Source organism: Felis catus, chromosome B2, assembly GCF_018350175.1.
Source record: "Felis catus isolate Fca126 chromosome B2, F.catus_Fca126_mat1.0, whole genome shotgun sequence".
Taxonomy (NCBI): Eukaryota; Metazoa; Chordata; class Mammalia; order Carnivora; family Felidae; genus Felis; species Felis catus.
This window is the reverse complement of record NC_058372.1, coordinates 12,343,311-12,355,928: the sequence shown is the minus strand read 5'-3', so window position 1 is coordinate 12,355,928 and position 12,618 is coordinate 12,343,311. Positions and strand designations below refer to the sequence as shown.

General features: G+C 45.7%; 1 protein-coding gene across 16 annotated transcripts in view; it reads right to left on the bottom strand.

Moving 5' to 3' along the window:
• The window catches only part of ATXN1 (ataxin 1), a 415,607-nt gene that overhangs the window by 346,159 nt on the left and 56,830 nt on the right, over positions 1-12,618 (bottom strand). Inside the window, exon 1 of one of the 16 annotated variants that reach the window (XM_045057084.1) lies at positions 7,905-11,396. The exons of the other annotated variants lie outside the window; for them this stretch is intronic. The gene's annotated coding sequence lies outside the window, so the exon portion shown is untranslated. Of the gene's footprint in view, positions 1-7,904; positions 11,397-12,618 lie in introns of those variants that run through there. 16 annotated transcript variants of the gene reach the window in all.

Below are 12,618 nucleotides of genomic sequence, written 5' to 3'. Positions count from 1 at the left end.
AGAAACTATTTTTAAAAATAAAGGCCATGGAACAAGCACTGTATTAGGTGCTTTCTCTCGACTGAGCCCACACTGGTGGATCTGCACAGAGTGGCAGTGTGGCATGAAAGGGAGAGCCCGGGCCATGCAGCCCCAAGCTCCTGGGTTCAAATTTCAGCTCCGCCATCATAGTTGCATGCCCTCACCTGTGTGTGTCAGAGTCCTCATCTCTAAACATGGGAGCCATAATAATATTCAAAGAACCAATATCCACCTACACATAGGGCTTTTGTGAAAATTAAATGAGCTAACAAATACATCACAGAGAACACAGTAGGCACTCAAAAATATTACACTGCACAAAGTTTTAGTATCCTTTGGAATGCTTACAAGAACACTGAATTCTGGACTCAAGTGGCCACAGCCATCTACATACTATGGGGATCTTGGCCAAGTCACTGAAACTGTAAAAATGGGATGCCAGATGCCATGTTTCCTTCCTAGAATTGTCGTAAGAATCAAATAATGGGTGACAAGTTATGTGAGAGAGCTTTAGACACTAAAGAGTGCTCTATCTAAACTACCACGTCCATGGGGATGATTATCGTCAACTTTCAACCTCTCAAAACCAACGAGCTCATCTTTTATCACATCCTCTCCTGCCTGAGAATTTAACATTAAGCATCTTCCAAAGTCTTGACATTGGACTCCCTGTGATAACAGAACAAATGTCTGGTCATCCAGGACTCAATCGGATGGAACTCTATTATCTGCCTCCTTCTGCACACCCACCGTGAGAAGGTAATTGATGTTCACCATGACCCCAGAGCACTCCGAGACTCCGAAGTACCTTCAGGGAAAGATTAAATTATATTCAGCCTAGTTTATTATAAAGTGTATTTAATTATACTCAGATTCTGTGAAAATTGGTGACCTAGGAAAAGCACAGACAGTAAGTCACAGGCTCTCTCTGGTAACCGGAAGCCTGCTCTCCCTGTCCAAACTCCAATCACCCTTTAGTAGAATTTACTCTAAGACACAGCCCACCCTAGGGCAGGAAAAACTGGGAATCCAGCATGCTAATTATAAAAGTCAAAAGAACCTTGCCCTGCCTAATCCTCAAGGACCACCAATGTGCAGAAATATTACAGTCAAAATCTTAAAACAATGAAAAATGTAAACTATGTAAGACTGCTACGTTTCGAATGATTTTGATTTTGCTAATAATGAATTTAAACACTTGAACAGCAATAATGTGAATGTATCATTTATATGTATTATTATAGCACTTAGAAGTGTGAAAACAGATCAGTAATGGTGAATATTACACTCTTTAGAGTGGTAAAATGACATTGTGTTTATTAAGTTTTGCCTCTTGTTTTAAAGAAATTAGGTGTAGGGGCGCCTGGGTGGCGCAGTCGGTTAAGCGTCCGACTTCAGCCAGGTCACGATCTCGCGGTCCGTGAGTTCGAGCCCCGCGTCGGGCTCTGGGCTGATGGCTCAGAGCCTGGAGCCTGTTTCCGATTCTGTGTCTCCCTCTCTCTCTGCCCCTCCCCCGTTCATGCTCTGTCTCTCTCTGTCCCAAAAATAAATAAACGTTGAAAAAAAAAAATTTAAAAAAAAAAAAAAGAAATTAGGTGTAGGCAATGAGGCATCCAATACAAAAATAAAGCTATACTGGGGCGCCTGGGTGGCTGAATCGGTTAAGCGTCCAACTTCGGCTCGGGTCATGACCTCACAGTTCGTGGGTTCAAGCCCCGTGTCAGGCTCTGTGTTGACAGCTCAGAGCCTGGAGCCTGCTTCGAATTCTCTCTCTCACTCGCTCTCTCTCTCTCTCTCTCTCTCTCGCTGTTCCTCCCCCACTCACACACACACACTCTCTCTCTCTCAAAAATAAAGCTTAAAAAAATAAAAAAACATAATAAAGTTATACTGTATTAGGGTTGTGAAACTATGGCTACTTGCCTTTGTTAAAATTATTTCAATGCTGTTACATTACCTCACAAATGCGAGTCTTGAATACCACATACCAGTGTTAGGAGAAAAAGGACTGGTTGTGAAATATAACCCTCCATTCAATATATGGCTTCCTTCTGGAGAATTCCTCCTGAGAGGGGCCTCTCACCTCTGCTTGAACATCTCAGGTGATGGAGGTTTCATTACCTCATCAATCAGCTTGTTCTATTTTTAAGGCAGCCCTGATGTTAGAATGTTCTTCCTCCAGTGGCAGAACTCTTAATTCTCTTTACCTTTAACTTCCCTTCTGCTCTTAGTTCTTATTTGGGTCCTTGGGAACCACTTCAGTAAGTGATTTCACTTCCCATCAGGTCCTTTGCTAGCCTCACTCATTTTACCAGTCGAGTAACAAACTGCTTCTACTCACACTGTTCACTGTTGTTCTATAAGCCACAGTGGCCATTCTTCATAACCATGTGCCATCAGCTGAAGGGCCTTTGGCACCAAGGATCTATGCAGACTACATCCAAGTGGATGGACATGGCCCTGAGGGACCATGGGGCTTGGTGGGCTTTCCTGGGACCCAGCTATGGCATATGCTATTTCTTTTTTTTTTTTTTTTTTTTTAACATTTATTTATTTTTGAGACAGAGAGAGAGACAGAGCATGAACGGGGGAGGGGCAGAGAGAGAGGGAGACACAGAATCGGAAGCAGGCTCCAGGCTCTGAGCCATCAGCCCAGAGCCCGACGCGGGGCTCGAACTCACGGACCGCGAGATCGTGACCTGAGCCGAAGTCGGACACTCAACCAACTGAGCCACCCAGGCGCCCCATGGCATATGTTATTTCTATGAAAAAAATATTTTGAGTTCCTAAGGTCAGATTTATATTCATTCTGTATCCACTTTGGGGGGAAATATGTTTCTCTCTCACACACACACACACACACACACACGCACACACTCACGGAATAAATTACTACTCTGTCCTCTTACCTACATTGTGAGCCCAGTGAGTGTTGTGGTGCGTGCATAAAATTCCCCAGCTCCTCTCCCGGCTGGAAGAAGCAAAATGGGAGAGCCGCACACCCATGCTCTTCAGATCGTCACCTCTCCCCTGCCTCCTGGGATAATGGAGCTGAAGAGAGAGGAAGGCACAGGTACCCCAGGAGTTTCTACCCACGAACCCTGACATGCCAGCCAGGCAATCCCCTGTCTGGGATGAAGATTGCTTCTGAAACTTCTGGTCTACCCCCAACAGGTCTCCCATTCGGTCTCGTAGTAAACCCTGAAGTCCTAGACCACCATCTTGTTACAGATTCAACTTGAACCAAGATTAGTTTAAAGCACAGAAGGGATCATATTTATTTTTATTATTTTATCCAATGCCGATCTGGGCTGTTACTAAATAAAAACCGTCATGCACACTGGCAGCCCTTACTTTACATAATAACATCCTATTCCTCCCTGCCTGGCGCAGCCTTCAGCATCCAGAACGTGGCCGTGACCACCATGGGCCAAGGTGGTACGTGGGGAAAGCAATAGGTGAGAATCCAGGTACCCAATCCAGGCTAGTAATTTTATAAGCTTGGTTCTCTGGTTTCCCTTAAGTTTACAACAGATCAGACAGGCAAATAAAAGGAGCTCTAAAGACACGGCAACCAAGAAAAGTGAATGGGACAGAGGCCGTGACATCAGGAAGAATCACGAGCTTCTGGGGCATCATAACGTACTACATCAGTGCAATCATTTCAGAGAAATGACAATAAATCTCCAAGAAAAAGGTTACATTAATGTCCACTATCCTGTACTCTATTTAGGAAACCTTATACCTCATTTTACAGTAATTTCTTCCTGAAAATGTTGAGGTGGTTGGGTTTTTTATTTTTCTTCCTTCTAACAATGTCCGCACCGGATGCATTTAAATATGCTGACTACGTATACCCTCTGAAAGCAGTTAATTCCAGGAGTATACAAAATTAAATATTTAAATCTCTACTAGAGAAACATGAGAGAACAGAAGTGAATAATCATTAAGGAACTCAAAGGAATTATAGTGTTGCGTTCTTTGGTGGAAAGGAACACGTGAAAGAAAGAAAGAAATATGCCTTCTGATCTACTGGTCAGAGATCTGCCTGTCATGAAGCTCCTAGTTTTAGGTAAACCAAGGGAGTTTTGAAACCTCTGTCGTAGGAATAGTGGGAAAAGGGGTTTCTCTCCTTCTCGTATTCAAGGGAAAGGTAGTTTTGACCCTAAAAGCTAAGAGAGGGGAGACGAGGGACATCGTTAGTGCAACAGACTCTCAGCTCTTAAAGTCTCTTTAACATCTTTGCTGTCTGGAGAGGATACCTGTTAGTACGAGTTTTAAGGAAATTCCGAACTTGGTGACTCCTTTCTAAGACACTGCACAGGGGCACCTGTATAGCACCCACACCTGCATCGTATTAAAGTGGACACCCACAGCAGGACGAGGAGGGAGCGGGAAGAAGGATGCACCCAACCACACGTTTTCTTTTAACTGGATCTCACCGACAGCATATACGTATGTGAGGTGATTCCGTTTTGGATTGCTAATTGGGAAAATTCCTCAGCATGCTGTTAACACAGTATCACATATTAAGGGCAAAATAATTCCACGTACAAGGATGTTCCCAAACTGTTACAATCTCCCCTTGGACTTCCCTAAGACCTTCCCCGCTTTCCATTCTCTTCAGATCCCAGTTACTGTGGTGCTATTTAGAATATGGCTATTTAACAGCATTTTCCCCCCCTTTTTTTTTTTTTTGCACTTAAGTCTTTTAAATTTTTTTGTGGTCTCTGAAGAGCTAAGCCTGATTTTTTTCCTTTTTAAAAATTCCTTTTTTCTATGTTTTCCCCCTGTATTGCCCCCCTGTATTTTCCCCCTGTTTTGCCCCCAACTCCCCAAATCTCTCATAGTAGATGCAAAACTCTCACTAGGCTTAATCCTCAAATGTTTTGGGAGCACCTGGGTGGCTCAGTCAGTTGAGTGTCTGACTTTGGCTCAGGTCACAACCTCATGGCTCTTGAGTTCGGGCCCCATGCTGGGCTCCGTGCTGACAGCTCAGAGCCTGAAGCCTGTTTCAGTTCTGTGTCTCCCCCTCTCTCTGCCCCTCCCCCCCAAAAATAAGTAAACATTAAAAAAAAAACAAACATGTTTTCAATGTACTCATGTAGTGAGTAGGTGACCTACCTCCACCAAAGGGACCAAACATTTCTGCCCTGGGACTTTCTAATACACTTCTAACAAAGCCCAATGGAGATCAAACAACATCTTCGTAACACCTAAGGCCAAATAAATAATCATGTCCTTACAGGCAATGGGTATCGTTGTCACCAATCCAAAGCCACGGCACTCCGGCACTCGGTGCGGCACTCGGTGCCCCAGCTACTAGGAGGAGACCCACGGGGCCCCCAGGAGCTCTGGCCAGGGGACAGAAGGACGTCCCTTCCTGAGCACGTACTGCCCACCCTGCACACACATCTTTTACCCTTCATGACTTCCTATGGCTACGAGCACCAGGAGACAATGTTTGCCCCTTCCGATCATCTCTCCCCAAGGCACCGCGAGAGACAATGTCACAGAGGTAATGGCGCAGGGGGAATAGTAACCACTTCTGCCTCCACGGGATTAACTTTTCATCTGCACTGGAAATGGACTATGTTCGTGATTCATTTGAACAGGGCCCAGAACCTCCAAGTCTACACACATCACTCAGTCATTAGTGCCTTGCAGCGAAGAAGGGTGTCACTGATAAATTATTTGAGCAACTTGCATGGACCACGGGAGTAAGAACGTGCTTGACGCCCCTCCCTCCACCTCTCCCACTCTGTCCCCCAAGACCTGGGAGGTAATGCTTCATTGTTCTCCATCCACACTTAACACACCCCTGGGCTTTTCTTAAACAGATAAACCTTGTTCTAAAGAAGATTAAAACTTCCAGATAGGGCACACTGACAATCATTAAAGACTGTTTTGCCATGTGTAAATACACTCTCCACGTTACGTGGTAATGAGATTTCATGGAGGGAGGTTTGAAATAATACATTTTCAAGACCCAACCATTTCAGAAATAATCCCAATAACAGAAAAAGATCCTAGCTGGAGCTAAAAACTTATGCCCAATGAAGAAAAACAGTAAAGTAGGAGTCTCTGGAGAGCTGGGTTTTTAGCCCAGCCCTCACACAAACAAGCTGTGTGTTGTAAGGTTGGTCACTTAACCTCACTATGCCTCAGATTTCTCATCTGTAAAATTAGAACATTCAGTTAGATTAAAACCCTTTCAACTCTAAAATTCAGATTCTATGATTGTCCTTCCAGCTAAATAAAACAAAATACAGTGATCCATACTGCCTTTTTTTTTCAACGAAGCAAATTAAAAAAAAAAAAACAAAAACAAAAAAAACGGCAGGAAAGCTCAAATACACCAAGAAAATACAACCGGAGAGGAATGAAAATTTAACTTGTGCAACAGAAGGTCTGTCCAGAAATTAGTACCTGATCTTTACTTCCAGAAAAAAAAAGTCCCCTTTCTGTTTTCTTCTACGCAATGTTCAGTTCACCACTAGACAAGAAATATTCCGTGCCTGCTGAAATGCATCTGGATTTGCTGATGGGTTGTGTTCAAGGATTCAGCAGCACCATGGCAGAAAGCAACCTCTCTGTTCTTCCCTGTTACCACTACGTTTAAAAGACCAACAAAACTGCTCCGAAATACACAGGCCAAGATCTTGCTGCCGTCTGAAAACAGCTCCGAAATACACAGGCAAGATCTTGCTGTCGTCTGTCTGAAACGGTTACAAACTACAGGCTAATCTCGGCATCTGTGACCTCACCACCCAACGTTTTACAAATTGAGTAACTACTTCCCCGTCCGTTACTACTCAAATGATAAAAGTGAAAATAAAAAGGGGGAGCAGGGCGCTGCAAGTTAGGAGCGAGTGAGGACGCAAAAGGAGAGCAAACAGGTCTAACTGAATTCAGAGACACATTCCAGGTGGATTTCGGGGAGGGCTGAACCACCGTTTGCTTTTTGATGGCTTTACCTCTGGCTCCTCGCTGCGAAGCCTGGGAACTGTTTGTGGGTCACAGCAAACAGGGTTCTGGAGCACAATGTGACTTCCAGGGAGAGAGCTAAGCCAGACCACAGCCCGCCAGCCAGCAGGACAGATACTAAAAGGTGATAAGGAGAAAAAGAGGCACGTCTTTTCATGAACGAACGTGAGACCTCGCCGACTTCCTTCGACTTCCCCAAGTGAAATGTCAGGTTCACATGATTTTGAAGAATCGACTGTGTTGCCTCTTAGAAGACAAACATGCAAAAATTCAGTACCTGACCGCATAGATTTTGTTCATTGGCGTTAAAAAAAAAAAAAAAAAAAAAAGTTTCCCAGTAGGAAGCAACACAGTCCAGAGCTTAAAAAAATAAAATTCTTAATCTGCTCAGGATGAAACACACTGCTTAAAATAAACTGAATGACACCTAAAATGATCTGCTGAATGAAAAGAAACGTTCTTCTCAGTCAAAAAAATAAGCTATTAGGCAGCAGTGGGAGCTTACTCTTGTCTTCTTCAATTACATTTTTACGAAACACACGTGGCAGATAGTGCATGCTTTTTAGCCTCTCTCTCCCAATCCCAGGGTCTTCTCGGACTTTCCCCGAGGCTGCCGGCCAAGCTGATGGTCTGGGCAGGCTCCTGACAGCGAAGGTGTCTTAAAGGTACCCTTTAAGAATGAGCTCGGGCAAGGATTCGGGAATGGACTTCTTCCTCTGTATCTGGGGTACAGACCGAGAAAACACTCCCTGTTCCGCCTGTGTGGTTATTATGTTTCTGCCGAGTGCACATCTCTCTCTGCTCTGGCCTCCCCCTCCCTCCTGCCCTCCCTCCCCGGGGCCATTCCCGGCTGATCAAAGAGGGCGGGGGGAGGGGAGGGCCAAGTTTAACCTTACCAGGAGATCGGGTTGTCTGGTGCCCAGCAGAAGTCCCGAGATAACGCCTGAATCGTGGCCATTTACACAGCAGCACAAGGCTTACATGGCCGACCCAAACAATATACCCCAGCTCCCCCCGAGCTCCCCGTCGGTCCTCCGGCTTCCTAACCACCTCCCACAGACCTCCGATGAGGGCAGGAGGAGGTGAGAACTGCCTGCGGGTGGGCCCTGGGAGGCAGGAGAGGCTGGAGAGGAGACGGAACAGGCAGGCCGGCCCCCGAGGGTGTGCAGTGGTAAGCAGACATTGTGTTTTTAACTGCAAGGCTCTGCTTCCTCAAGTTTTCACCTAATTTCCCTAAGTGGGAAACAGATCTTAAGAAGCAAGAACAACTGTCTGGAAAAGCCCAACTGGGGAAAAACAAGGATCACCTTTAAACTTTGGTTTTACTACAATCAGCAGAAGAAACGGGGGTGGGGGAGAAAGAAGGAAGATCCTGGGTATAGTGATATCCAAACACAGGCAGGACAGGAGTGAATGTCAGCGTCTAAGGTCACGGCTGGTAAACAATAAGGTTGTGATTTTCTTGCTTAAAACAAATTCCTGTTTGAAGACGCCATTAAAAAAAAAAAAAATCCAGACACAGAAACCACACAGAGAAAGAGAAAGAGAGAGAGAGAGAGAGATTACCCTAAAAATAAACCGCCAATGAATTTTTTATACCACATTTTGAAACTAAAGACCGACTAGCCCAGGGCAGTGGTCTCAGGGGACAGAGCACCTGGGCTCTGGACCCAGCTAAGCAAGCCATTGTCCCTCTGGGCTATTCATTTCTTAATCTAAAAACAGGGGAATGGAGTGAACCATCTTCAAATTCCCTTCCAACTCTGAAATTCACGTTACAGCCTCCTAGAACAGTATCACAGCTAGGTTTAAACAAAAGCACGTGAATAAGAAAAAACCCTTGGCACCTACCAGCTCCATTCTAATGTTACGATGGGCTCTGGGGTTAGGGGTGATGCTTCTTTGCCTCCTAAGGTGCTTAATTTGGGAAACCTGCACCTCAAATCAAAAACAACAGAGGGAAAATGGGTGACGGGCATTGAGGAGGGCACTTGTTGGGATGAGCGCTGGGTGTTGTATGTAAGCCAATTTGACAATAAATTATATTCATAAAAAAAATAAAATAATTACCCAAGGGAAAAATAAGTAAATAAAAAATAAAAAGAACAAATGTAGGACAGCTGTGACATCCACCACTGTGAGTGGCTTTGATGTCCCGGAACCCCACATTAGCAACAGTTAACGTGGCCGAGTTTTATGCCATGTATATTTCAGCACAATAAAAAAAAATGAAATCTATATAAAAGGGGAAATTACGATGCAGCCCACGCTGGAGGAATGCTCTGGAGGTGGGCACTGCATTAAAAATAATAATTAAAAAAAAAACATGGCGTTTGGTTTTCATTTCCGATTTTAATGTGGTCTCCGGGGTCTGCTGAGTACAGCTTCTACTTCTACCCAGGTAGGAGAGAAAAGGCTCATTTGCTGTTTCACAGAGCGGTTCCTCCCCTGTCTTTGCTGCCCTCTCCCCTTCCCCACAAACCCTGTCTGTCATCCTCCAAAATCTGTCAAGTGCTACAAATCACTCCTAAAAGCTCTGGGAGGCACCCCCTCAAAGAATCTGCACAGATCAAAATCTCAAGTGCTTGCCTGCCTAGGGACTGCTGTAATTTGAGGTGTTGCTTCCTTTTAAAGAATAAAAAGCAGATGTTCTGAGCTGATGAAAGTAAATGTCCTTTCAACACGCCTCTTTCTCTCACACTTGAAACTCTTAACCAGCAAGAAGTGCTTCTCACACTCCGGCAGGTCATTTCTGCACTTTTTGCTTTTGCTTTGAGGTCACAGCACAGTAGGACTCTACACCTGGGGTAAAAGGATTCCTGACAGCCTCCTGAGGGCACCCCAAACAAGGGCGTGGGGGCAGAGAGCTGCCCCGATCCAACCTGTGGCACCAAGGACGGCCGCCTGCCTACGTCACAGCTAACGGAATCCAATGCTTCTTGGCAATCTTGACATGAAGTCTCAAAGCCACATACACAGGCTTAGTCATCTCCAAACTCCTGCACAAATATATACCTAAGAACTCACTCTGCAAGGGGGAGGGAAGGCAGTACCAAAGGGACCAGTGAATTAAGAGATCTAATCCTAGCTCCACCAGCACGTTGGAAGCCTCACGAACCCTCCGGGTCTCTTCTCTCTATAAAATGCGCAGAGTGGACCAAAGCCCTCAGAGTGCGTGTGATAGACAGACTATGGCACAACTACCCACAGCAATTCACACAGCAAGCCAAAGTCGAGGTAGCGACTAGAAGGGTAAGGGGAAAGCAAGGACCAACAGTGAGTAATGAAATCGATAGCACTGGCTTCCAGATCCACCTGAAACGATCAGTAAACTCGACCATCTTGCCCAGCCCCATATGAGGTTCTGCGGAGATGTAGAAGGAAGTCTGGTCTTTAGTGAAACACCTGTCAGACGCAGACGCTGAAATGCAGTCATGGAAGGGAAGAAAATCAAGTAAGTGAAACAACTAGTTCAATTCTTCCATCTAGTACACAAAGAAGCCGCAGAGGCCCCTTCTGAGGTCCAGAGCTGTTTCTCCAAGCACATGCTGGACACCTCCACCTGGAAGCCCCACTCAGCTCTTCTGCCGGGCTCCCCAGGGCACCGAGTGGTGCCGCGGTCCACCCCGCTCTCCAAACCAGAAGGCCCTGCCCTCTCACTCACCTCCAAGGTCTGATTCACCTTCGGGTCCTTAGATCTTGCCTCATTAACATCCCTCCAACCTGCTTCCTTTTACACGCCTGTCATCTCCACGGTCACCACAAGCTTCCTGAGAATAAGGGGCCTGAGTGTCCTGGCCCACGCGGGATCCCTGGCACACAGGCCGGCGATTAGCATGGAGCAGGTGCTCCACGGTCGTTAAATAAACATTCCTCTGTCACCTGAATTTCTAGAACTGTTTCCTCTTTGGTCTCCCTGTCCACCACCTGCTCCCTTATCATGCCACATGCACAGCACTGGAAAAATGAGGTTTCTAAACCACACATGTGACTTTTCACAGCCCTGTCTCTAGTCCTCCAGTGGATTTGGGGGTTTGCATTACATTCCGGATAAAATCCAGGGTCCCGTGTTTGCACACAAGGCCCCTCCTGACCTAGCCCTTGAACCTCTCCAGCGCTGTCAGGCCTGACTCACTGATCTGCTTGTTACTCCTTCTGTCTGTCCATACACCATTCTGTGTTTTTTTTTCTGGTCTCTCTTTGCACAGGCTGTCTAAATCACTCCTCGTTCTCAAAAGCTTAGTTTGAAGGGCATGTGTTCTGAAAGCCTGCTCTGACTCCCTTTTCCCCAGTCTGATTTAGGTGCTCCTTCTCTGGGGTTCTGTGCTCTGTGCAGGTATTCATGAAATATTTGTGAAATTAATGAAGAATGGAGGAAGAGAACATGGGAAGGAGGAGGGGGGAGGAAGGGGGAGGGAGGGGGGGAGAATGGAAGAGAGAGAGAACAGCTCAAAAAGAGAGAGAGAGACAGAGAGAGAGAGAGAGAGAGAGAGAGAGAGAGAGAAGCCCCTGAAAAGATTGTTTCTTAAAAGGTTAAGGAAACTAGTTAGTGTCAGAAATGGGACAAAAATCCAGGCCTCCTAGTGGCACCTGGGTGGCTCAGTCAGTTGAGCGTCTGACTTCGGCTCAGGTTATGATCTCATGGCTGGAGAGGCTGAGCCCAGCCCTGGGCTCTGTGCTGATGGCGTGGAGCCTACTTTGGATCTTCTGCCCCCCCTCCCCGCCCCTTCTCTCTCTCTCGAAAATAAATAAATCTTTGAAAAAAAAAAAAAGATTCAAGGCCTCCTAATTTTCTCTGATGGATCTTCTTCCTCCAAATCCATTCTATAAATGTTTTTCCAAGGATCTCTTCTCTTTCTCCCCCTGTCACGTCTTGCTAGAAGGCCCCCTATAGTTTTACTAACTACTCTCAAAACCCTGTCTTCTATCAGCTCTACACAGATATACCCAATTATCTGCTACCTAGATGTCTCATCGGCAATTCAAATTCAAAATGACAAGGAATACAAATAAAAGAATTATATTATCCCCTGCTCTCCAATGCAAAAACAACAAAAACACTTCTAGAGCACCTGCCGCCTTCCTACGCCCCTTCATACAGCCATTGAGACAGAAATGTGGAAATCAGCCGTCCGGTTTTTACACGATCATTTCTATACCAGGATATGTCATGCAGTCTACATGTTTTACCTCACTTAACCCTGCCAGCAAAACTCTAGTAAGAAATCGTGTGACTGAAGGGGCGCCTGGGTGGCTCAGTCGGTTAAGCGTCCAACTTCGGCTCAGGTCACGATCTCCTGGTCCGTGAGTTCGAGCCTCGCATCGGGCTCTGGGCTGACGGCTCGGAGCCTGGAGCCTGCCTCCGATTCTGGGTCTCCCTCTCTCTCTGCCCCTCCCCCGTTCAAGCTCTGTCTCTCTCTGTCTCAAAAATAAATAAACATTAAAAAAAAAAAAAGAAATCGTGCGACTGGAACTTGAAAAATAAAGAAATGTAACATATTTACCACTCAGGCTTAGCTCCATCGACTTCTTTCTCCCACGCGCCTCAAGTACAAACACATCGATCCTTCCACGGAACTTCCACTATCATAAATTCTTCTGCACTACTGC